The sequence below is a fragment of the Erinaceus europaeus genome, chromosome 10 (genome assembly GCF_950295315.1).
Source record: "Erinaceus europaeus chromosome 10, mEriEur2.1, whole genome shotgun sequence".
NCBI classification, from domain to species: domain Eukaryota; kingdom Metazoa; phylum Chordata; class Mammalia; order Eulipotyphla; family Erinaceidae; genus Erinaceus; species Erinaceus europaeus.
This window is the reverse complement of record NC_080171.1, coordinates 13,233,034-13,260,065: the sequence shown is the minus strand read 5'-3', so window position 1 is coordinate 13,260,065 and position 27,032 is coordinate 13,233,034. Positions and strand designations below refer to the sequence as shown.

Genomic DNA, 27,032 nt, shown 5'->3' with positions numbered 1-27,032 from the left:
GGGTTTGGCCGCAGGCTGAGCTCATGACACAGCAGGTGCGGGACCCAGGGTAGCGTCCTGCAGGTCTACCTAGGGGGTTACAAGAGGAAGTGACAGGAGAGAAGGTGCCCAGGAATTCCCATATGTCTCAGTACTTTGGAAGCAAAGTACTGAGTTCAGGCAACATTGTTAACTATGAAACTTTTGGGAAAGACTACAGCTGTCCAACTCCCACCTAAGCTCCCTGCAGAAAAGTGACAGAAAGGACCAAGTGGTGGGGGTGGGGGGGTGGATGCTTGTATAAAAATAGGGGAATCTGCTTCGGCAATGGAAGATGGCAAAGCATGCCATCAATATGCCACCAACTTTGAGGAATTTCTGCTAGAGACAGTGCCAGGCGAAGCAGATTGAAGGCTGACTCACAGCTCTCCTTCCTGAGAAGCCGCCTGGTGCTACAGGGAGGGGGCGCTCACTCACAACCTCTGACAGTGAGTGAGTGAGTGAGTGAGTGAGTGTACAGGAGGGGGGAGGCTGGGTCAAGGACTAGGTGCAGAGCCCACCAAGTGGAGCCCCCTGTCACAGTCCCACGGCCTTTGGAAGTGACTGGACCATCTGGTCCTAGAAGAAGCAAAGCCCATCCAAGTTCAGCTTTTATTGACCGGCCTGGGCATCTCTCTCACAGGCACAGCAGGCAGGAGAACAGGTGTGGGGGAAGAAGAGCACACATCTGGAATGGCGGTGCCAGCAAGCAAGAGAAGAAATGCCCATGACAAAGTCCCTCAGGCTGCACGCGCCGGCTGCGCAGAGGAAGCTGACCTTCCAGTTGTCCGTATTACTCACCAATGGGATCCCTCTAAGAGCATCTGGGTGGCACAAGGAAGGGGCGTCAGGAGAACTAACCTACACTGTCTGCTGAAGCCTGGCCAGGAAAGACCTCAGATGCTCATGGTAATTATGATAGCCTTCAGGAACATTAAGGAAACAAACAAGGACCACAAACAGGAAGAACAGAACAGCACCCCTAAAAAGACTGGCCCCAGGATCTAGAAGATCTGTGTATGGACTGATCTGTACTTTGAAAAAGTTAAAGAAAGCCTGAAATGGACACATCAGAAATGGAATGTGCAGGGGCCAGGCAGCAGAGCACCGGTTAAGCACATATATCACCAAGCACAAGGGCCTGAGTTTGAGCGCCCGGCTTCCCCACCTGCAGTGGGTACGCTTCACAGGAGGTAAAGTGGGTTTGCAGGTGTCTATCTTTCTCTCCCCCTCTCTATCTCCCCTTCCTCTCTCAATTTCTCTCTGGCTTGTCAAGTAAAAAAAAAAATAGAAAGAAAAAGAAAGAATGAAATGAAATGTGCAGTGAAGAGGTGCACGAAAAAGAAAGGGGGCAGAGTGGAGATGGTAATAATAGAAACCGAATAAGGCTACGAGCCTTTTCAGAAGCAACAGGAGCCGTGAAGAGCAGAGATGAACTGTAGAACACTGAAAAGTAGTCTGGAGAACAACACCGGATGTTCTTTCAGATCGTAGCGAACAAGAGCTGAGATCATGACCAGAGAGCAAATTACAATATGGAGAAATACCACCAGCGCTTCTCCTTTGGACTACTACCACAACAAGAACATAATAACTGAAGACATAGCAGAAGAAAACTTCAACAATCTGAACACCTGATTCTTCAAACAAAAATGGCCATCATGGGGGCTGGGAGATAGCTCAGCCAGTAAAGCACAGCCTTTATCCTGTGTGAAGACTCAGGTAATGGGAGCACCTGCATGAGGGAGGTCCACAGGCAGTAGGCTAGTGGTACAGGGCTGGCTTTTTAAAACAGCTAGATCAAGACAGAAAGACAGAGGAAGAAGGGACACTCTCCCTAACACCTCCGCCAGTGCAGTAGGGGCTGGGCTCAAACCTGAGTCCTGTGCATGCAAAGCAGGCACCCCTCTCAGGTGAACTATCTTGCCAGCCCCCTAATCTAATTTTTTTTTTTCTTAATGCAATAGTTTTTTGAGAGAGACCGAAGTGTCACTCCAGCACAGAGTTGTACACTGGCAGAACTGGGCCTCACAGGTGCAAGTCCTGCACATAATATGTTTTGGTTCTAAAAGAAATGTCTGGAAATTATCAATCTTGGGAGAGGGGAAAGTAGCTTTTTGTTTTTTTCATTTACTTAAGGATTTTTTTTTAACAGAGACAGAGAGAAAAATCAAGAGGAAAGAGGGGAGATAGAGAGGGAGAGAGAAAAGTTGACACCTGCAGCATTTTGCTTCACGGATTGTGGAGTGGACTCCTGCGGGGGGGGGGGGGGGCTGCACATGGAAATCTGCACTCTACTGGGTGTGACAGCTCCTGACCCCTTGGAAGTAATATTTAAAGGGAGGCAAATAACAGACCGGCCAGAAGCAAAGTGTTCCTGCATGCTGTGGGTGACTCTAAATGCAAGTTAAAACAACAACAAACTATTTGCTAAACGCTGCAGCCTGAGAATCCAGGGAGGAGTCTGAGGGTTCCCAGAATTCCATGTAGGGATCAGTCCCAGTGCTGTTGTCAGAAGCACCAAGGGGCAGCACCCAGTAAGAGCTACAGATCCAGAGTTAGGTTTTCCAGCATGGAGGTGGGAAGGCCTCAGGGTTGCTGGTCATTCTGATGGAGGTCAGTCTTTCAACAGAGAGACAATAATTCTGGCAGGTATAGTGCTGGACCTAGTTTTATTTTAATTTGGGGAGATATAATGTAACCGTGTGTGTGTGTTTATGCTTTTAAGATCTTATATGATCTTATATGAAGCAAGGTTCACTAATGACAGATGTAGCAAATGAATTTTGGTTTTCTGTCTCTGTTTAAATAAACCTGATTGCAAAACAAAGAAAAAAAAAGAAGCAAGGTAGCGGGGTCAAGAGAAAAAGAAGGGATGATACATCTAGAGTGAGAAAGCATATAAAGAAGTATTCCAAGGACTCAAATATAAACACATTAGAAAAGTCTCAAGGAAATGGACTATCATCTGGAAAATGTACGTTACTAAGATCCACACAAGCGGCATAAGACTAAAGTAACCAAGAGCTCGGAAAGAAGTCACAACGGGCTTGTATAAAGCAGAGGGTGGGTGGTGAAAAGTTGTGAATGGCTTCACAGATTCGTCTTCCGGTTTCAAAGAGCAGCTCACGTGTACATTCTACACACTATTTCAAGGTACCTGAAAAGACCACACAGAGCTTTCTCATTTACGCCGCAAATCCAGAACATCTCTGAAGACTAAACCTGATTAAACATGGGGCCAATGAGGATAAAACATGCACGACTGTCACATGTGCTTAGAGGAAACTGGGACAATTAAATTGACTACAAGAATAATGTGGTCTAACAAAGAAAGGTTTATTTTAGAAATGCTAATATTATTGAATGCAAATGCAAAATCCAGATCCACTTATCCAACTGCCGCAGCAGCCTCTCCATCTGGGTAGCTAACAGACACATCTAAGCTAACTGTTGTCTCCCTCTCTAGAACTTCTTCTTTTGCATGTCTCCTCAAAAATAATAACTTATTCCTTCCAGTTGCTCAGATCAAAGCATTGGCATCATCCCTGATGCTTCATTCTTTTCCACATCACACATACATTCCACCAAGAAATCTACTTTGTCAGCTCTGTTGTCAAAAAGAATCCAGAACATTTTTGGTTTTGATCATCTTTTCCCAGTCACAACCTTCCGCTCAGAGACCAGCTTTCTCTTAAAATGTGAGTGATCAAACCCTTCTTCAAAAAGTACCGCCTTTAGCACTCCAGAAATAAGCCCACCCTGCTATAATCAACTGATACTCAACAAAGATGCCATGGCTAATCTTTACAACACACGGCACCAAGACAAATCACTTCCCAAAGAATGAAACTGGACCCTTCTTCATGCCATAGGCAAAAAGAGTCTCAAAATGAGCCAAAGTGATAGAATTATAAAGCTCTTAGAAAAGAGCAGGTCTAAGTCTTTATGACCTTAGGTTAGATAGCAATTTCTTCAATATTTTAGCAAGAGTACAAACAACAAAAGAAGAAATAGTAAAGTAAACTGGATTTTACTAAAATTTTATATAAAGGATACCATTAAGAAAGTACAAGACAACCCACAGTAGAATGGGAAAATACTTGCAAACTGCTTATCTGCTAAGAGTCTAGTAGTTCATTCTCTTGGGGCCAGGTGGTGACTTACCTGGTTGAGCACACACATTACAGTGTGCAAGGACCCAGGTTTGAGCCCCTGGTCCCCACCTGCAGGGGAAAGCTTTGCGAGTGGTGAAGCAGTGTTGCAGGTCTCTCTCTCTCCCCATTTCCTCTTGATTTCTAGCTGTCTCTATCCAATAAGTAAAGATAATTAATTTTTTTTTAAAAGTCTAGTATCTCACATATATAAAGAATTCTTATAATTCCATAGTAAAAACTTTGCAAACCACTCAGTTAACAATTGGACAAAGGACTTGAGTAGACATTTCTCCAGAGAATATATACAAATAAGCCAAGCACAGAATGCCATGTAATTTATGATTTGAAGACATAATTGATACATAATACTGTATAAATTAAGGTATACAATGCAATGATTTGTATATATTGCATAATTAAGATAAAAAGGTCTGTTAAAATGCATAATATCCATCATGATGATATTTTGTGTGGGGGGGAATTTTTTTAAAAAAATATTTATTTTATTTATTTATTCCCTTTTGTTGCCCTTGTTGTTTTATTCTTGTAATTATTATTGTTGTTGTCGTTGTTGGATAGGACAGAGAGAAATGGAGAGAGGAGGGGAAGACAGAGAGGAGGAGAGAAAGATAGACACCTGTAGACCTGCTTCACCGCCTGTGAAGCGACTCCCCTGCAGGTGGGGAGCCAGGGTTCGAACCGGGATCCTTATGCCGGTCCTTGTGCTTTGCACCACCTGCGCTTAACCCGCTGCGCTACAGCCCGACTCCCCCAGGGGGGAATCTTTTAAGATCTTTTTTCTTCAACAACTTTCAAATAAGCGAAGAGTATTAGTTAATTGTAGTCACTATGCCTTACACTCCATCCCAGAGGTTTGTCTTGTAGTTTACACCTATCTTCAGTCACTTCCCCCGCCCACCCCATGATTCCACTCACCGAGAGATAAAGTGTCCATCACTGCCAAATGTATAGATGCAGAATGTGGATTCTTGTCAGAAGTTGGGGGACGAGGATAGAGGGGAGAAGAGACTTCTAATGGCTATGTTTTTTTTTTAAGGTGAGGAATATGGAATTATACAGTAGTTGTGATTGTACATTATTGTGTACAGAGGAAACCCTATTTAATTGCTCACTTGTGAATGGTTAAAAGATGGTTTGTATGTTCTCAAGAAACTTCTCCCATCCAAGTACTAACCAGGCGTGACCCTGCTTAGCTTCCAAGATCAGATGAGATGGGGCGTGCTCAGAGTGGGATGGCCGTAGACTCAAGAAACTTCTCTATTTACATTTTCATCTTTTTAAAAGATTTACTTATTTATTTTATGGGAAGTAGAGAATAAGAGAGAGAGAGGAAAGAGAGTGTGTGTGTGAGAGAGAGACGGATACAGAGAGAGAGACTACAACCATAACATATGATGGTGCCAGAGACTGAACCCGGGGTTGTTGGTGACTCAGGCAGATGGGTCCTGTGCTCCAGTACTGAGATATCTCCTCAGTCCTCAAGAAGCTTCTCAACTGACTCAAAGTATGAGGCCAAGCATTACATTATCATAAAGGCTTTGTAAGGGTCAGGAATCTCCTCTCACCATCACCTGCTCTGTGCCCTCTCTGTCCCAACCACAATGGCCTCCCAGGTGTCGGTCCAGCACCAGAAGAATCACTCCCACAGCAGGACCTCTCCCCTCCTCTCCTCTCCTCTCCTCTCCTCTCCTCTCCTCTCCTCTCCTCTCCTCTCCTCTCCTCTCCTCTCCTCTCCTCTCCTTTCTTCTTCTTCCTCCTCCCTTTCTTCTTCCTCTTCTTCTTCTTCTTCTTCCTCCTCCTCTTCTTCTTCTTCTTCTTCTTCTCCTTCTCCTCCTCCTCCTCCTCCTCCTCCTCCTCCTCCTCCTTCTTCTTTTCACTATCTCTCTCTCTCTCTGGAGCTACCCTCTGACTTGCCCTCCATTGCCTCAGGTGTCTGTTCAAATGCCACTTGTCTTCAAAGCTCTCCTTGTCCGTGTCTTGCTCCGATTCAACTTATTTTCTATAGCACCTGTCATCTTCTGGCAAATGACACATTTGTTTACCTGTTGTAAACAAAAGTGAGGGCACTGCCCGCCCTCACCAGAGTGTAAGTTCCTCGAGGGCAGGGACTCTGCTGCACTCACAGATGTGTCCACAGTGCCTGGAATAGTACCCACCAGACACTAAGCACTTGGGGATATGTGTCAGATCCATACACTGAGAACGATGATTTGTCACAGTGAGAGAACAAAGGGAAAACATGGAGTTATCAGCTGGCAAACAGTGCTCTGCTCTGCCATATGTGCAGCCCAGGTTCGATACCAGTTCTAAAAAGACATCTGATTTCCAGCATGTGTATCTGGTACAAACACTGGCAAATAAAAATCAAACATCCCTTAACATGAATAGCTGTCCTTTCAATTTCGACAGAACCTCACATCTCCACTATAGAGCCTCTACTTCCCCCAGTCCTGGAACCCTTGGATAAGGCCCACTTTCCGGTATGCCTCTCCCAATCCATATCAAATAATATTGCATCTGCCGATCACAACCTAACCAACACAACGATTGCCACCTCAACATGCTTCACCTCAGACTGTGTCCAGAGACTTCACGTGTGGAATGACAACCCTTCAACTTCATTACTCGGGTGAGACCTTTCCTTTCATAGTATACTCTAATTTCATCTCAGGTGGTTCACTTTCTAACAAAGTCCCCAAACCTAGATATACACCAGTTTCTGTGAAAGAGAGCATATGTTCACACATATCCGTAAACTACTGCAAAATATATGCCTGAAAGCAGAAGTGCACTAGAGTTTGCAGTGAGTACCCCCCTAACATTTCCCCTCTACTATTCCAAGCTTTGGGTCCATGATTGCTCAACAATTTGTTTGGCTTCGTATGTTAACTCTCTTTTCAGTCACCAGGTTCCAGATGTCATCAGGATGCCGGCCAGGCTTCCCTGGACTGAAGACCCCACCAATGTGTCCTGGAGCTCAGCTTCCCCAGAGACCCACCCTACTAGGGAAAGAGAGAGGCAGACTGGGAGTATGGACCGACCAGTTAACGCCCATGTTCAGCGGGGAAGCAATTACAGAAGCCAGACCTTCTACCTTCTGCAACCCACAATGACCCTGGGTCCATGCTCCCAGAGGGCTAGAGAATGGGAAAGCTATCAGGGGAGGGGGTGGGAAATGGAGATTGGGTGGTGGGAATTGTGTGGAGTTGTACCCCTCCTACCCTATGGTTTTGTTAATTAATCCTTTCTTAAATAAAAAATTTTTAAAAATTTAAAAAAGGGAGGGAAGAGAGCACATTATGATGACTATGAAGGAATTACACTTCAATGCCAACTCCAGAATAGACAGATCAAGGGAACAGAATTTTTTTGCCTCCAGGGTTATTGCTGGGCTCGGTGCCTGCACCATGAATCCACTGCTGCTGGAGGCCATTTTTCCCCCTTTTGTTGCCCTTGTTGTGGTTATTATTGTTGTTGTTGATGTCATTCATTGTTGGATAGGACAGAGAGAAATGGAGAGAGGAGGGGAAGACAGAGAGGGGGACAGAAAGACAGACATGTACAGACCTGCTTCACTGCCTGTGAAGCGATTCCCCTGCAGGTGGGGAGCCGGGGGCTCCAACCGGGATTCCAAAGCTGGTCCTTGAGCTTTGCGCCATGTACGCTTATCCCACTGCACTACCGCCCAACCCCCGAAGGGAACATAATTTTTAAAAAGCAGTATCATATGGTGACCACCTGCTACTTGTGATAAGTGAGCATTTGAAATAGAAAATGACACAGTTGAAGTGACAATATTTGGGATATCCTGCAATGAAATAAAACATATTATTAAAATTAAGTTTCTCTCCTTTTCACTTTTTAAAATGTTGCTACCCAAAAGTTTAGAATTACATATGTGGCTTACATTATATTTTTGTTATACAGAACTAGTCTACAGTATAGATAAAACGCACCGTATCTAAAGAGAGAATTTTACATACATCTTTTTACTGAGTCAAAAAAAAAAAAAAAAGACATCATTAAATGCTGAAAGAATTACCTAATGGCCATGAGGGGCAGGGGAAAGAAGGTTTTTTATCTCTAAGTCATATGCTGGAATTCCATATAAACTGAGATGAGAAAGTGATAAAAATGCTAGAATAAAATGGAGATGAATATTTACAAAAAACCCTTGGGACTGTAAGAGCTTGCTGAATGAAACCTTTGGAGCCATACTGCTAGAGCAGGAAATGTTGAGGGCCAGGAGGGGCCTGGAGGGTGCAGCCCAGGAATAGGATTGGTGACATGTATGGCTTGGAAAGGTGGAGGCTGGGCTTGGGTGTTATAAACTAGACCAGGGGACATGTTCGCTCTCTGTCTGGCCAGATCAACATGTGAGTAGTAGCTCTCAGGGGCTCTCTCTCTCTCTCTCTCTCTGTCTTTCTCTCTCTACCTACATGGGCCTCCCATCAAGATGTGAGTTGGAGGCTCCTCTTTCTCTCTCTCTGCCTAGGTCACCATGTGAGTAAGCTGCTTTTCGGTCCCTCTCCCTCTCCCTCTCCCTCTCCCTCTCCCTCTCCCTCTCCCTCTCCCTCTCCCTCTCCCTCTCCTCTCCCTCTCCCTCTCCCTCTCCCTCTCCCTCTCCCTCTCCCTCTCCCTCTCCCTCTCCCTCTCCCTCTCCTCTCCCTCTCCCTCTACCTCTCTGCCACTGGGCTCTAAGTCCTAGGTGAGCACTCTATCAACATGTGAGTAAGAGAGCTCTGGAGACTTCTCCCTCTCTCTCTGTCTTTCTCTTTCTCTCTGCCTAATATGTGAATATTCTCAATTTTCCCTGAAAAAAAAAGTAGAAAAAGTTGCTGACAAATTTGACTAGGTAAAATATTAAAATTTTCAAATTACAAAATCGAATATCTCATAAAATAGGAGATAGATGCAAGGATGTGACAAAAGATAGATTCCGTCTCTTTATAAAGAATTTTTGTCAGCCAGTAAGAAAAAGAACACTCCAATATGAAAATGTGCCAATAACATAAACAGCCAATTTACAAAAGGAAACAGAAATGTTAAGAAATTCAATCTTAGTAGTAATCAAAGAAATGCAAATTAATATAGCAATTGCCAAGGATGAAAAAAAATGTACAGAGCTGGCAATGAGTGTTGCCATATACTGTTACAAAGCTCTAAGTTGGCACGATCTTTCTAGAGGACAATTTGGCAACTGGCACAAAGGTTCAAAAATGTGCAGGCACTATTTCTAGAAATCTTTCCCCCCACCAGAGTACTGTTCAGTTCTGGCTTATTATGAAGGTGCTGGGGATTGAACCTGGGACCTCTGGGACCTCAAGCCTGAAAGTCTATCATGCTACTGATGATGCTATTTCTGAGGCCATCTATTTTATTTTATTTTATTATCCTTATTAATTTATTGGATAGAGGCAGCCAGAAATCCAGAGGGATGGGGAGATAGAGAAGGAGAAAGACAGAGAGACACCTGCAGACCTGTTTCACCACTCATAAAGTTTTCCCCTGCAGGTGGGAGCTGGGGGGTTCGAATCCTGGTCCTTGTGCATTGTAACACATGTGTTCAACCAAGTGCACCACCACCCAGCCCCAAAATGCCGGACACTTCCATGGACATCTATTTATAGGAATTTATTCTTGGAAAATATTCAGAAAGGTCCACATAAAAAATTTTTTTAAAATGTGAGTATTGCATTGTTGCTTCTAATCAGTAAACAATGGCACCTATTTCTATATTTACCTATGGCAAATTTCTTGACATATCCATGGAGTAGAATTTCCCCAGTGGTGACTGGAAACGGCACCACAGAGAAAATCCATCTACCTGCATTCCCACAAGTTCCTTGAAATGGCAAAGTTTTTTTTTTTTTTTTCTTTTTTTTTCTTTTTTTCCTCCAGGGTTATTGCTGGGCTCGGTGCTTGCACCATGAATCCACCGCTCCTGGAGGCCATTTTTCCTCTTTTGTTGCCCTAGTTGTTGCAGCCTCGTTGCGGTTATTATTGCCATTGTTGACGTTGCTTTTGTTGTTGGATAGGACAGAGAGAAATGGAGAGAGGAGGGGAAGACAGAGAGAGAGGGGAGAGAAAGATAGACACCTGCAGACCTGCTTCACTGCCCGTGAAGCGACTTCCCTGCAGGTGGGGAGCCGGGGGCTCGAACCGGGATCCTTACGCTGGTCCCTGCGCTTTGTGCCATGTGTGCTTAACCCACTGTGCCACCGCCCGACTCCCGGCAAAGGTTTTTTAAGAACAGTTCTGTAAAACAAGTAAGAAGGTCATCAATGTCCTAAACATCAACTGCACACCTAATAGGATATAGGAAGGAAGGAAGCAACTTATGAGATGAATACAACTGGAAGAAACATCTTGAAATACGCCCAAGACAGGTGCAGCAAAAGTCAGGACAGTTTATGGGGTCGTGAGGCCCAGTGTCAACAGTAGCAGAGTATTTGTGGACTTGGGGAATGCCACCAGCTAAGCAAAAGGAGCCATTTCTACTGTATGACCAAACCTCTGCTTACACTTATAGGCACTGAAAAATCTGTCAAGACTATGCCTATGTTGTGGAGAAAAGGGAACATTGTTTCTCTGATGGTGGGACTGCAAACTGGTGCAGCCCCTTTGGAAGACTGTATGAGAGTCCTTAAGCAAATAAAAATGGAAGTACCTGTGATCCAGCAAGACCACCCTTGGACTTTTATCCAGTGGACACTCAAGCAGTAATTAGAAGGGACATAGGCACCCCTGTGTTCACAGTTGTGTTATTCACAATGGACAATGAGTGGAAGCAGTCTAAATGCCCATTAACAGATGACTGGCTCAAGAAACTATGGGATACAGGGGCCCAGTGGTGGCATATTCAGCTGAGAGCATGTGAAGCAAGTACTGCACATGTCTCTTGCCGGGCTAACTCCACCGGAGATAGAGACGAGGAACTCGTGGCGGCATGGCAATACAATTCTTTATTGATGTGGACACCCCAGAGTCAGATGTGAGCACAGCAGGTTTAGGCCACATGGAGCTAGCAAAATGGCCACCTCCCGCTATGCATGCCAACCCTTCTCCAGGTCGGGACACGGAAGAGAAAGAGAGCGAAACCAGGAACAGCAGCAGGCTTTATAGGGTAAAAACGCAAGTGGCAAGTTGGGAATGGGACTGGCTAGGAAAGGGGGTGGAGAAAATAAGGCACACTGGGAAGGTAGAAGGCTGGCGGGATTAATGTACCCTACAGGCATGGGTGGGGATCTTTCAGGCAAAACAATGATTATGTAAGTAGGCCATAGTATCCGCAATGCAGGGGAGTTGGCGTAATTCCCAACAGTCTCTCTCTTTCCTTACCTACCAATCTTCCAACTTGATTTCTACCCAAGAAATAAATAAATAAAATATTTTTAAAAGTTATAGTACTGTCGACTATAAATCATTAACCCCCCAACAAAAAAATTAAAAAAGAAGTTATGGGATATATATTCCATGGAGTATTACTCTGCGATCAGAAAGGTATGTGTCCTTTGGGACAAAATGCATGGAACTGGAGGTGATTATGTTTAGCGAAATAAGTAGAGAGATGAAAGACAACTACCAGATGGTTTCACTCCTATGTGGAATCTAGAGATTCGATTTACATGAACTTGCCAAATAATGATAATAATAACAAAGGTAAAAAGGGCTTGAAACTTTTCATGCAAGAAAGTAACTACCATCTTTTTTTTTTTTTTTTCTTCTCCTTTGGAGTACTGTAGTAAGCTTCTGGCTGGCTTCCCAGACTCTGGTCTGCTTGATCTAATCTGTCCTCAAGGTTGTTTTCATCTCTCCCTCCCTACTTCCAAAACTTCTGCGCTTCCTACTGCTGACAGGTAAAGTCCAAATGTAGCCGTAGACAGAGCCCTGCCGCTCTCTCTTTCTTCCCGGACCAATCTCCCATGTCTCACCCCACACCCAGAGCTATCCAGCCCCAACAGACAATGCATCATTTCCTGAAGGTTCTGCATGCTGCTTCCCCACTCCACTCTTTTGCTCATGTGGCCCTGGCACTACCCAAGCCAGCAGATGGGCCTTGGGGGAAAAATCACAGCCACATGGTACCAGAATAGCTCTGGGCACCTACACACCACAAGATGCACTGCTTGGCTGACACAAAGTATCCTAGGAGACTTTGAGAAAAGCAGGTGTGATGGGACAGGACTGGGCTCTGAGATCCAGAATCTGGGAAAATCAAATCAGATGCAAAATCCTATGGCGCCAGACCTTGGGGATTACAAAGAGGACAGACACCTCCTTGCTGCTAGGGTGGGCTGGGATGAGGATGAGGGTCCTGGCCTCAGCCTCCTTCTGCCTACAGAGGCAGACACAGCCTTGTCCTATCCAACAACAATAACATCAATAACCACAACGTTAAACAACAAGGGCAACAAAATGGAAAATAAATAAATATAATAAAATTTCTTTAAATTAAAAAAAATAATGAAAATAAATAGCAGAAGCTAATGTGTATGGTGGGAGGGTATAGGGCTTTAGCGCCTGCTGTGGTGTGGAGGGACCCTGGGCCTCAGGTCTTCCTGTATGAAGCAGAAGCAGGAGAGCAGTGGGTTCTCTCTGAAAATCAGAGACTCTGAGCCAGGGTGAGGGTGGGGGTCCGGCTTGGAGAGCTGCCTCTTGCTCAGAAATCCAGCCTGTGCTCCAGATGACACACCAACCCATCATGGCAGGGCCCTGGTGCTCACAGGGTGCTTGTCACTCTGCTGGGGAGGGCAGAGAGCCTGTGGAGGACAGCCCTCTCTCCGGGGCTCTCACAGGAAGGAACAAGCAGTACTTGAACCCCAGAGGTGGCCTCATGGAGACTCAGCCTCAAAATGCGTAAGAGTCAAAAAAAGGGTTTTTTTAAATAGAGTTCATTCTTTTATGCTTGCTTCCTTTGTTTTTAATAATATATTTATTGTACCTGACAGAGAGAAATGGAGAGGGAGGCAGAGTCAGAGAGGGAGAGAAGATAGAGAAACACACGCAGCACTGCTTCACTGCTTGTGACGATTTCCCTCTGCAGGTGTGGTCCAGGGGCCTGAACCTGGTTCCCTGTGCATGGTAATACATACACTTAACCAGGTGCAGTGAAGGAGGTCTGAAATGAGCTATCTTTCTTTCCCTCTCTCTACCTCCCTATCCTCTCTCAATTTCTCTATGTCTTACCTAATAAAAATTTAAAGGAAAAAATGGCCACCAGGATCAGTGGATTCAGTGTACAGGCACTGAGCCCCAACACTAACCCTGGTGGTAATTTAAAAAATAAATAAGGGAAGGAAGGAAGGAAGGAAGGAGGAAAAACAAAGTCAGAAAGTAGTGCTCTGAGAACCAGGCCTCAGGGCTAGAAGGAGGCCCCAGGAAGTGTCTATGATGAAGGTTGTGGGGTCAGTCAAGATGACCAGTCCCCTATACCCAGCACCCCCAGACACTCCAGACGGCCTTCTGTGACCTCAACTCCCATTTGTCCCAGGATCTACAAGGCCTGTGTGCAGGTATTTATCTAACACTACTACCCGGGAGCAGAGGGAAGCACTCACACATGCCTGCTTGAGGCCCGCTGGTACCATAGCCTTCCAGCCAGGTCTCTGCTAACTCCAAGCAAATCCAGGAAAGGTCCTCTCAAGAGCTGGGAGAGGGCCGTGGAAATAGCTCACTTGGTTGGTGCACTCTCTGCCACATAGGAGAATCCAGGTTTGAGTCTGGCCCCCACTGCGTTGAAGGAAGTTTCAGTGCTGTGGTCTCTGTCTCTCTCTCTCTCTCTCTGCTTGTATCTAAAAGGTAAAAAATAATAATAATAATAGGGAGTCGGGCAGTGGCACAGCAGGTTAACCAGGTGCGTCACCACCTGATGCCCTAAAAAAATTATTTTTAAACTGCTCAGCTCTGGCTTATAGTATGTGCTGGTATCGAACCCAGGGCCTCAGAGCTCAGGCATGAAAGTCTTACATAGCCACTAAGCTGTCTCCCCAGCCCTGAAAGGTCTCTTTTGGACATCTGCACTGGACCAAGGGCTTCAAGGAGGAACCATCACCAGCACTACCCTCCACCGCTTCCCCAAGCCACCTGTTAAGGGAACAGAATGGTAGCAGAGAGCTCCCCCAACGTCGGTGCCTCATGCATCCCCTTAGAGGCAATTCCACTTCATCAGGATGCACTTGTGTCTCCAGGGTTATTGCTGGGGCTCAGCATCTGCACCGTGAATCCACTGCTCCTGGAGGCCATTTTTCCCCCCTTTGTTGCCCTTGTTGTTGTAGCCTTGTTGTGGTTATTATTGTTGTTGTTGATGTCATTCGTTGTTGGATAGGACAGAGAGAAATGGAGAGAGGAGGGGAAGACAGAGAGGGGGAGAGAAAGACAGACAGACACCTGCAGACCTGCTTCACCACCTGTGAAGCGACTCCCCTACAGGTGGGGATCCGGGGGCTCTAACTGGGATCCTTAAGCGGGTCCCTGCGCTTTATGCCACATGTGCTTAACCTGCTGTGTTACCTCCCGATCCCCACTTGTGCACTTCCTAAGGATGTTCCTATATCTGGCCTTTTTTTTTTTTTTTTTTTTGCCTCCAGGGTTATTGCTGGGGCTCAGTGCTTGCACTATGAATCCACTGCTCCTGGAGGCCATTTTTTCCATCAACGCCCATGTTCAGCGGGGAAGCAATTACAGAAGCCAGACCTTCCACCTTCTGCATCCCATTATATCCCTTGGTCCATGCTTGCAGAGGGGATGAGATATGGAGTTCTGGTGGTGGGAATTGTATGGAGTTGTACCCCTCTTATCCTATGGTTTTTGTCATTGTTTCTATTTTATAAATTAAAATTATTTAAAAAAAATCTTCTTTCTATTTTATTTGACAGGATGGAGAGAAATTGAGAGAGGAGGGACAGCAGAGAGGGAGAGGGAAAGCTAAATACCTGCGGACACCACCCGTGAAGCGTCCCACCTGCAGATGGGAGAGTGGGAGCTCCAACCGGGATCCTTGCGCATGCGCATGGTGTTAAGTGTGTTTAACCAAGTGCACCACTGCCCGGTGCCCCCCGTCAGACTTTTTAGATGAGGGCTATGTGATAACTGATGACATCCATACAGTACTGTTTTGTTGGGCTAGCGATCTTTTCTTTTCCTGATTCACATAAGCAAATATACAACCCCAAACCCATCCTAGGGGTTAGGCAGTTGGTGTACCTAGTAGAGTACACATGTTACAGAGCTTGCTGACCTGAATTCAAGCCTCTCGTCCTCACCTGCAGGGGGAAGCTTCACAAGCAGGGCTGTAGGTCTCTCTCTCTCTCTGTGTCTTTCTCTTTCCATCTCCCTTTCTCTTGTAATATCTCTCATCTCTTTCCAATAAAAAAGATTTTTTTACAACCGTCCTATAGGGACTCTCTCTAGGGAATACACACACACCACACCACACCACACCACACCACACCACACCACACCACACCACACCACACCACACCACAGAAGTTGCTGCAAATTGCTGCCTTGCTGTGGGTGAGCCATCACAGAGCTGACCCTGCTGGTGGGCCCACCCGGAGCTGGAGCTAAGAGCACGGAGGAGGAGGAAGCGCTTGCTTGCTTAGCAGCAGAACTAACCTCAACCTCCTAGAGGCATCAGCAGACTCTTCAGCTACAAGCTGGGGCATGGGATGGGGCACTGGGTCATGAGAATTCAGATCCCATCTGTCAGGAGCGCCCTCCCGTTCCTGCTGATGGAAGACCTGCAGACATGTGGGCAGCCCAGGTCATTGCACAGTCTGGAGGGCAGCCAAGGACTTAGACAGGGGCGGGGGGTAGAGGGGCTCTTCACAGATCAAGGGGATCCAGGAGTGCTGAGGGCTGGCTGTATGCCTCCATGTCTCCACAGCAGGAACTTTCAAATACCAACTTGCTAGGCTCCCCACCCAAGAGTAGATGGTTCCAGGGGTGGGGCCACGCCTTTGCTGTTCTAGCAAGTTCCCAAGTGGGGCTGATGAGGCAAAAAGACAACCACTGCCCTGGAGGCTGGCATTACTCAGTCCACCAAAGAGAGGATCCTAAACTTCCAGAGACTCAGAATGATGGTCCTCCTTCGACAACAGAGCCCAAACAAAACAAAAACAAATGCAGACACATCACCATGAGCCAGACCTCAGCTCTGCTCTGGTCTCTCTACCTCTCTGTATCTCTCTCACTAAAAGAAATAAATCTTGGTTGGGGGGAGTGGGTGAGGGGATAGCACAACGGTTCTGCAAAGAGATTCTCATGCCTGAGGCTCCAAAGTCTCAGGTTCGATCCCACACCCATACCACCATAAGCCAGAGCTGAGTAGTGCTCTGGTTGAAGTAAATAAATAAATAATCAAATAAATCTTTAAAAAAAGCTCGGATGCAAACTACAATGTACACCCTCCAGCAACGCCTCCCAGGCAGCTGGTATAGGTTCAAGAGCCCCAGGGGAGAGGCATGGTGATGGCACACCTGACCTAGAGTAGGGAAGAAGACTGAGCCAAGTGTGGGGTATGGCTGGATGGACAGAGAGAGAGAGTGACAGGAGGTGAGAGGCACAGTGAAGGCGGCCTCAGAGGACCATGGCCGTTCTCTCCAGCTGGGCCAGGCAAGGAGCAGCAGAGGCAGGGTCCTGGCCTTCTAAAGGGAGAGGCTCCAGCATGAGATCAGATGCAAAGTGAGGCCTCCGGTCAGTCCTCCACTGCAGGATCCCTGGACCCCTTCAATAATAACAAGCAGTGACTGGCAGAGGAGGCCAGCAGAGCGCCCGTTGCTGGGGCAGATGGCGGCTTGGCAAGCAGGGGGAGGCTTCAAAGAGCCATGGAGGGCTGAAAGGGCAGGTGCTTCCAGCAGGGAAAGCTCTGCAGATGGTGACTTTTGGTCTTGGGCAGATCAAGGACCCCGGTGGGTCCCGCCACTTGAGGGAGGCCACTGGTGTAGAAAGGTCAGCCCAGAAGCCTTGAGATTACTGAGGCTCAACACCCAGGCAGAGGGTCCCTGAGCCAGCTGGGGGTGGGGGGCGGTGGGGAGCCATGACAGCAGGCATGGAACCCAGTCACACAGACAGGCTGCAGAAGAGGGGAGTCCTGAACTACAGAAACAGACTCCAGATGGCAGTGAAAACAGCAGCTCTCCTTGCTAGGTGCCTCCGTGAGCCAGAAACTTCTCTAAGCATTTTAACTTTCTCCCCCTCCCCCTCTCTCCACCTCCGTTCTTTTGCCAGGCCCATGCTTCACTCAACATGCTATTTCAACACTCTGGGCCGCTTTTCCACTGAGAGAACAGGAGAGACAAGAGAGGCAGGGTCACTACATGCCTTTCAGTGCTATGGTGTCGCTCATATGGTGCCGGGGTCCAAGCGGCCTGCTCAGGGCAAAGCCTCCCACCCTACCTGGTTATTCATCTCTCCGGCCCTAGAACGTCTATGTTTCTAAACATATTTTAAAATAAAACCATTTGGGGGGGGGGTTAATGGTTTACTGTGCAGTTATTGACTCATCTCACGGTAGGTGTCTGCAACACAGGCTCACGCCAGTTAACCACACCACCCGCACAGGAGGTCAATCATTATCATCTCAGATTTCAAGGAGTAAAAAGCTTAAGGCACTGATCAGTTTGTTCTCAGGGCCAGACACCCCGCCCCCCAAGGAGTGGCAAGGTGATGGTCAATGATCACCCCAAAGCCTCATCAAGAATTCTCTTGAGCTGTGAGAGATCCTACAGGTGAACGGGCCCAACCCCCTTTAGAGAAGGGGAAACCAGGGGGCTGGGCGGTGAAGCACCGAGTTAAGAGCACATAGTACTAAGGAATAAAAGGAAGGAAGGAAGGAAAAGAAAGGGAAAGGAAAAGGAAAAGAAACAAACAAACAAATAGAAGGGGAAATCGAGGCCTAGTGATTTAACCAAGAGGACTTAGCTGGTTAGTTGTACCCTGTGATTGGCAGCAATAGAACACCTTGGCTGAGGCGGCTCAGGAGACCACAGGACACGCCCCTGGGGGAGAAGCACGCCCACTGCTGTCTTCTGGTTCCCTCAAACACTCCTGCTCACTGCCTTCCCCTCACTCAAGCCCCACTCTGTCCTCTGTCCACCTGAAGCGCCCATGGCTATGCCCACTCAGCACGCTGGCCTCTTTTTTCACTTTCCTTTCCAGCTGGTGGGGCCTAAGTGCCAGGGCAAGGCCTCCTCCAGCCGGTTCCAGGGTCATCATGTTGAGGTCAGAAATGACAGGAAGTACCTAGGGGGAACAGAGACACTGCTGCACCACGCCAGGACACATGTTCCCATGCACACCTATGAGCCTGAGGGAAGGAAATTACCACCCAGGAGAGGGGAGTGGTCACAGGTGTGGGCATGGCTTAGAAAGGAGCTTGAATGTTAATAAGCTAGACTTGGATGTTAATAAGCTAGGCTTGGATGTTAATAAGCTAGGCCTGCAGGAGTGGCGCTCTCCTCCCTCTCCCTCTCCCTCTCCCTCTCCCTCTCCCTCTCCCTCTCCCTCTCCCTCTCCTTCTCCCTCTCTCTGCCTGGGTGACATGTGAGGAAAGGGATTCCCCTCCCCCCTCGGTTTAACATATAAATGTTCTCAATTTTCCTGAATAAAGTTTAAAATTCCTGAAAATCATGCTGTCTCCTCACTTCTTTGTTGGGATTATGTGAAACAAATCTTTAAACATGGGGAACAACATTACCTGTAATTACCCCCAAACAACCAGACCCACGGAGGGCAGTCAAGCTGCCTTGCCGAAGGGCTCCCACTTATTCTTCTAGCGTTTGCCCTTCTTCCGTAGCCAGTTAACAGCGTCAGGTTGAGCCTGGTATAAAGTTTCGAGAGGGCATTGTCGCCGCCTCGAATTCATGGCTCTGAGCCAAATGCCGAGACCACCGAGCCAACAGTGGCCATTCCTGGAAATCATCTGGAAAGCATGAGGAGGCCTGAGCACCCCAGGAAAGATGGGAAGATGCGGAGGGGTGTTCTAAACCCGCTTGGTGAGGGCTGGGCGCTGGTGCACCTGGTTGAGTACACAAGGACCCAGGTTCCCAACTGCAGAGGGGAAGCTTCACAAGTGATGAAAAATAGTCTTGCAGGTCTTGTTTGTTTGTTTGTTTGTTTTCTTTCCCTCCCCCATCCATCCTTCTTCCCTCTCAATTTCTCTCTGTCTTTATCTTAAATAAATAAATATTTTAAAAATAAAACTGATTTTGTGGTAATGACGGTGACACCACTGTATAAATTACCTAAAAATACTTAAAACTATTCCTTTAGCAAAGAATGAGTGGTGTGAAGACACTAGGATAAACTGCATCCCAATAAACTTGTTGACTATAGGGAGAAAAGGGCAAAATGATGGGGATCGGGCGGTGGCGCAGCGGGTTGAGCGCACGTGACGCAAAGCGCAAGGACCTGCGTAAGGATCCCGGTTTGAGCCCCTGGCTCCCCACCTGCAGGGGAGTCGCTTCACAGGCGGTGAGGCAGGTCTGCAGGTGTCTGTCTTTCTCTCCCCCTCTGTCTTCCCCTCCTTTCTCCATCTCTCTCTGTCCTATCCAACAAAGACGACATCAATAACAGTGATAATAATAACTACAACAACGATAAAACAACCAGGGAAACAGAAGGAAAAAAAATGGCCCCCAGGAGCCATGGATTCGTGGTGCAGGCAATGAGCCCCAGCACTCACCCTGGAGGCAAAAAAAAAAAAAAAGAAAGAAAGAAAGAAAGAAAAGGGCAAAAGGAAAATAATCTCAATTTAGGGACTTAAATTGTTTTATTATTTAAAAAGTGTCTCCTTGTGGAGAGCAGTCTGGAGAACTCTCAGAAGGCTAGAAATGGACCTACCCTATGATCCTCCAATTTCTCTCCTGGTGACATATCCTAAGGAACCCAACACACCCATCCAAAAAGATCTGTGTACACCTGTGTTCACAGCAGCACAATTTGTCATATCCAAAACCTGGGAGCAATCCAGATGTCCAACAACAGATGAGTGGTTGAGCAAGTTGTGGTCTATATACACAGTGGAATCCTACTCAGCTGTTCAAAATGGTGACTTTACCTTCTTCACCTCATCTTGGATGGAGCCTGAAGGAATCATGTGAAGTGAGATCAGCTAGAAAGAGGATGAATAAGGGATGATCTCATTCATAGAAATTGAAGAATAAGAACAGGAGGGAAGACACAAAGCAGAACTTGGGCTGGGTTTGGTGTGTTGCATCAAAGTAAAAGACTGCGGTGGCCGGGGGTGGGGGGTGGGGAGTGTTCAAGTCCTGGAACATGATGGCAGAAGAGGAGCTGGGTGGGGTTTAGAGTGTTATGTGGAAAACTGATAAATGTTACACAGGTACCAACTACTGTATTTTATTTTCGACTGTAAGCCACTAATCCCCCAATAAAGAAAAGTGTCCCCCCCCCCCCGGTGACTTTAACAGACTCTAACTCTGTCATAATCAGGAAGCCCAGGCCAGAGGTGATGCCCTTCCCTCAATGACCTCCCACAGCAGAGTCCAGTCTGTTCCTCAGAGACCTTGCATAGGAAGGCCACCTGAGTATTGTTTTGATTCTAAGCCTGACATTGAACTTAGGATCTTGGGCATAGACAATGCCACTGGGTTACTTCTGGGCTCAACTTTTGTCTATTCCTAGAATGAGAGAGAAAGAGACACTGAGAGAGGTAGAGATAAAGACAAGGAAAGAGATATAGGAAGAGAGATAGAGAGAGGACAAAGCACTGTTCCAGCATCCATGAAGAGCTCTGTGCTGTTCCCAGGGGTGCTAGGGGTCTGACCCAGGGCCTCGCCTCACACATGTGAAGCAGGTGTTCTGCTGCTGAACCATCTCCCAGGCCACGCATGTGCCTGTGCCTGTGTGTTGTGTAAGGGAAAGAGGGAGGGAGAGAGAGAGAGAGAGAGAGAGAGAGAGAGAGAGAGGTCAGAGCACCACACCACCATTTTTTATGATGTACTAACATGGTCTCCTCGTTACTGCTTTATGTGGTGCTAGAGACTGAACCTGAGGCATGTGTCCCACTGTTGAAGCATAACCCTGACCATACACCACTGTCTCTTTTTAAAATAGTTCATTTTAATGAGACAGAGAGAAAGTGTGTGTGTGCGCGCGTGCACAGGAAGCGTGGGGAGAGAGGGAAGGAGGGAGGGGGAGATGGGGAGAGAGAGAGAGAGAGAGAGAGAGAGAGAAGTGTCAAAGCAGCTCTCAACTAGTTTGTTAGGAATTGAACATGAGACCTCAGAGCCTCAGGCATGAGAGTCTTTCTCAGAACCACTATGCTGTCTCCCCAGCCCCACCACTGTTCCTGAAGTAAGCAGATATGCCTTCCTAGAGCTCTTCCCAGGACTCAGTGGGGTAGGTGGACACTTCCTGGGAAGAGAGCTTTTTCTTTTTATTAATTTGTTTGTTTATTTTTGTTTTGATTTTTCCTCCAGGGTTCTCGCTGGGGCTCGGAGCCTATCCTACAAATCCACTGCTCCTGGTGGCCATTTTTTCCATTTTATAGGATAGGACAGAGAGAAACTGGGGGGGGAGGGCAGAGAAGAAGAGAGAAAGATAGACACCTGCAGACCTGCTTCACTGCTTGTGAAGCGTCTCCCCTGCAGGTGGGGAACCAGGGGCTCAAACCCAGATTACAATGCGGGTACTTGTGCTTAGTACTATGTGAGCTTACTGGGTGCGCCACAGCCCAGTCCCCTCTTACCTTTTTCCCCTCAACTAACCCTCTCCTCTCCCAGTACCTGTGAAATAGGAACACTTTCCCCATCTTACACCAACACATGAAGAGCACTGCCCGGGGTCACGCCACTGCTGCTATCCACGCTAGCTCACAAGCCACTTGGTACCAAGTCCTCCCTTCTCTGTCATCTCTCCTCTGTCTTTGACCCTGAGAGTTGCAGGACTGACAGTTCGCTGTTTGCCATCACCTTCACCGGCATTCTCCACAAGCCTTTATCCCAGAAGCAGTACTAGATACCCTACTCAACAAGATGAAGTGACTTGGCTGTGGCCACACAGCCATTATGTGCCAAAGCTGGGCCTGGACATCGGGCTATGTGACTCCAAGCCCCACAGCCAGGGGAACTCACGGGGCAGCCAAGTCTCAGAGTACGAGGTCCTTAGCCCAGGCCCACGCTAGCAAACTCTGTGGGACCACGGTTTTCCACCTAGTCCTTCCCAACTTCAGGACTGCTTTTGCTTGACTTCCCTTCCAGTGCACTAGCCCGGAACAGAAGAGCTTGTCTTTGCCGACCGGCCGGCTTCATAAAAGAAATCCAGTGTCCTCAGCACTCAGGAAAAGCTGTTAGCCCCTGGCCAGCTGCCAGGGTCTATACTCCAGCAACACAAGCCAGATCTCAGGAGAGAAGCCAAAGCCCCTGGGCACAGAGACCTACACCGAGAGAGAGAGGGTCCTTGCCAGCAATGCCACCAAAAAGCATCCCACTGCCAGGCAAGGAGTTCCCTACTGAGACGCTCTTAGGCCTCACTCAGCCCTAAATGGACAGGGAAGGCCCTAGAAATGTGGTGTCAAGCCCTCTTGGGAGAACAGCTGGTCTGAGAAAGATGAGGGTCAGGCACTCAGCCTTAAGCCCATGATGCCCTCAGCCAGAAATTCCCTGATCTCTGCAGGAATCAATGTCCTTATCTGTAAAAATTGGGAGCCATGGTCCCTCCCATGAGGTAGCTGCCTAACACTGTCTGAGAATCCAGAAAGTTAAATTTTCCTCTTTAGACAAAGGGTTCTGGACTTCAAGCCTCCAAGGTCACATCCAGTTCTGATGCAACAGGAGTCAGGACACCAGATTCCATCCTGACTTCCCTGGGTGCAATCTCATAATCTCTCAGATTCATGGAACCTCTGTGTTAGAAGCAGTAGTTTTAAAGAATGTTAGAAGTAGTTTTAAAAGTTCTCTTTCATGCAGTTATTTGTTAAGTGCTTTTAGTATAAGTTGTTTGTGGTGTGAGGTAGAAAATTCCTTGCCCTTTCCCCCTTGAAAAACAGGACCTAATCAGTAGAGGCCGTCGGTTGCTTTGCAGGTTGCTTGAAGGACCCTGCATAGGGCAAGCCGTATCAGGGCCTTTGCACAGGGTTTGAGGAATGCTGCTTTCCCAGATGGGTGCAGCAGAAGGCCAGATGGTGACAGCAGATGGCGGGAGGATGTGGTGACCCTACCTGACTAGATTCTATTGGTTGTGTGACTTTGCAATGTTTGAAACTAGCCCGCGCTTTGCTTTGAATGGATCATGCTTTCGTTAAGCTTGAAATGATTGGGTTTTTGTGTTCTCTATAGCCTGTTATTGGATGTAGGTTGATAAGGTGATGTGTTCCCCCTCCCTGAATGTATTCAGAAATCCTATAAATTGTATGGTTTGAGCCCTGTTCGGGGTCGAGCTTGGTGGACTGCCACCAGTCACCATCTCGGCCCGGATTCGAATTCGTGAATAAACATCTTTGCTTCCTTGCAGTGGATGGTGGTTAATTCTCGCTCTGTAACACTCTGAGCTCTGTCTCTTCCCCTGAGTGAGCTCCTTTCCCTTTTTAAACCAGGAGGAGGAGTGAGCTGGGGAGAGAGCATAACTGTTATGCAAAGAACGTTCACACCTGAGGCTCTGAGGTCCCAGGTTCAGTCCTCTGAATGCCACCATAAGCCAGAGCTGAACAGTGCTCTGGTGGGTCTGTCTAATCTATTTATCTCTGTCTCATTAAAATAAATTAATAATTATTTTTCTTTCAAGAGGAGGAAGAGGTAGGAATGTGTGTTTATGGTGCTGGTGGTAGGGAATGTCTCTAAGAGCCTCTTGTGTTCTGATAGCCAAAGACAATTGGAACAAAAAATAAATAAATAACCACAGAACCCTCCAAATTCTGCAGAGGGGCTGCCCCTCCCCACAGTCCATTGCAGACTTGTTTCTTAGGCACTTTACCTTGGTTGCTGCCCCACAAAGGGCAGCCTTCCAGCAAAAACCTCTCCAGTGCTTGGCAAATTGTGTCTAATGAGTCAGTCCCCCTGGAGGTCAAGTTCCCTTTGTGCCTCTCCCCAGGGACACAGGAAAGAAAGCAGCAGGGTGGATGAGGACCTGTCTCCCCTGGGGAAAGTGTACCCTGTTTAGATAACCACAGATGGTGGGGTCAAATGCTTCCTTCAGCTTTTCAAGCATCTCAAAAAACACCCCTCTCAGTGCCTGAACTTTACAGTCCACAAAGCTATTTCAAATAAACTACTCATTTGCTTTTGAAAGCAAAGAGCCCTGCAGGGAAGGCTTCCCACCTTGCAAGGGAGGAAACCTTAGCTCAGAGAAGTAAAGTGATTGCAGAAGGTCACAAAGCTAAAGCAATGGAGTGAGTTTTCCTCCCCGTGGGAGACACAGGGCAGACTCAGGAAGGTGAGCACAGAGACAAGGTGGGAGCCAGGCCTGAGTCCTCCTGGGGCCTTCCTCCTTGCCACCCTCTTTGGCCGAAGGGTGCAAGTCACCCGGACTCCACCTGCTAGGGCCACAAAGACACCTGTTCACACCTGCCCCACTCATCCTCTCCCACAAGTTCAAAGCTCCCTTCTCCTGTGCTGCTAAGCACACCTGCAATGTTTTGTCTTGTTGGGCAACTCCAAGTATCAAAAGTGCATGGGGTGGGGGTGGGGGTGACGGAGGGGGAGGGGGAGAAAGTAGGAACCATACATGAACCCGAAAAAAGACAAGGAGGGTGACCCTTATTAAACTTGTGCTAGGGGACGGGCGGGGGCACACGCAGTTAAGTGCACAGAGTGCTAAGTGCAGGACCCATGCAAGCCCTAGCCCCCTCTGCCCCTCACCTGCAGGGGGACCCTTCACAAGCAGTGAAGTAGATCTGAAGGGGTCTCTCTCTCTCCCCCTCTCTCTCTCGCCTCCAGGGTTATTGCTGGGGCTTGGTGCCAGCGCTATGAATCCATTTTTTCCCCATTTTATTGGATAAGGCAGAGAGAAATTGAGAGAGGAGAGGGAGATAGGGAGAGAGAGAGAGAGAGAAAGATAGAGAGAGAGTCACCTGCAGACCTGCTTCACCACTTGTGAAGTGACCCCCTGCAGGTGGGAAACCAGGGGTTCAAACCCAGGTCCTTGTCCTTTGTGCTGTGTGGGCTTCACCCAGTGTGCCACTGCTCAGCCCGCTCCCTCCCTCTCTGTCGCCCCCTCTTCTATCATTTTCCCTCTGTCCTATCCAATAAAGTGGAAAGAATGGCTGCCAGGAGCAGTGGATTCATAGTGCCAGCACTGAGTCCCAGCAATCACCCTGGAGGGGAAAAATATATATGTGCTCACACCCACTGTCAGTAAGAATATGTAAACATGACAAGGAGGTCGATGCCATTAGTGGGATTAGAAGTTGAGACAGTCTTTCTGGAGGCCAGTTTGTGTCAATAGCCTAAGTGACTCGGTGATTCCAGTTTCCAAAATGTATCACAGTGTAGGGAGGTGTTGATTGTGCTATCAAAAAGGTGCACAGGAGTTCTGTTCAGTAATTAGCCGTCTATCCATCTCACAGAACACATGGCCCATTAGAAGAAGAATGAGTCAAACCAGAGCTCCGAGCTCTGCTGTAAAATGAAAAGAGCAGAATATAGAGGATGAAGTCATTTGGGTCCCGGCAAGTGCATTGCAAGTTCTGAGCTGATGAACAGCAAATTGAAAGACGGGACTCACTTGGCAGAGAAAATGGAATTTAGAGGGATGGGTAAAACAGTGCTTTCACTTGTGATATATTTTTCTTTTTCTAATTCCAAAACTAAAACACCATGTAGGGTGTATGTCTGCAAGCCATTAAAAGACAAAAAGGGCAGGCGGTGGGTAGATAGCATAATGGCTATGCAAAGAGACTCTCATGCCTGAGGTTCCAAAGTCCCAGGTTCAAGACCACCCCGCCGCCCCGCCCCACCATAAGTCAGATCTGAACAGTGCTCTGGTAAAAAAAAAAAAAAAAAAAAAAAAAGACAAGTAGGGCCAGGTGGCGGTCCACGCATCAAGTCCTCTAGTTACAATGTGTGAAGACCTGATTTCAAGCCCCCGTTCCCCCTGCCTGCAGGTGGAGAAGCTGGAGGAGAGTGGAGCAGTGGTGCTATGGGTGTCTCTCTTCCTCTCTGTCCCTATGTATCTGATGTTGGAAAAAGTCATGACTTGCCATTTCTGTGTTCTATGTAAAAAGGTGCCATGACTTTTCCGACAACCCAATAGCTCTCTCTCTCTGCCTCTCAACTTAAATCAAAGGAAAAGGTTTAAAACAAAACAGCCAGGAGCAGTGGAGTTGTCCTGCAAGCACAGAGTCAAGATGGCAACTTGGAGACAACACCTAGTGTGAGTTCCAAAAAGAAAAGAAGCAGCTTTCAACCTGGGATTCTCAGGAGAGGCCACCAGGTTCCAGATGCTACCATGATGCCAACCAGACTTCCCTGGACAGACAACCTCACCAATGTGTCCTGGAGCCCCACTCCCCCCAGAGCCCTGTCCCACTAGGGAAAGAGAGAGACAGGCTGGGAGTATGGATCAACCAGTCAATGCCCATGTTCAGCAGGGAAGCAATTACAGAAGACAGACCTTCCACCTTCTGCATCCCACAATGACCCTGGGTCCATACTCCCAGAGGGATAAAGAATAGGAAAGCTGTCAGGGGAGGGGATGGGATATGGAGTTCTGGGGGTGGGAGCTGTGTGGAGTTATACCCTTCTTATCCTTTGGTTTTTGTCAATGTTTCCTTTTTATAAAAATCAATCAACCAATCAAAAATCCCTGATCTACAACGATATAGGAGTCTTTGTTTCAAGTTGGCTCCTTCCCAGAAGTCTCTGAGCAGGTGAA

At 47.4% G+C, this 27,032-nt stretch overlaps 1 protein-coding gene across 1 annotated transcript in view; it reads right to left on the bottom strand.

Moving 5' to 3' along the window:
* The window catches only part of GABBR2 (gamma-aminobutyric acid type B receptor subunit 2), a 521,049-nt gene that overhangs the window by 272,590 nt on the left and 221,427 nt on the right, over positions 1–27,032 (bottom strand). The window lies entirely within an intron of this gene.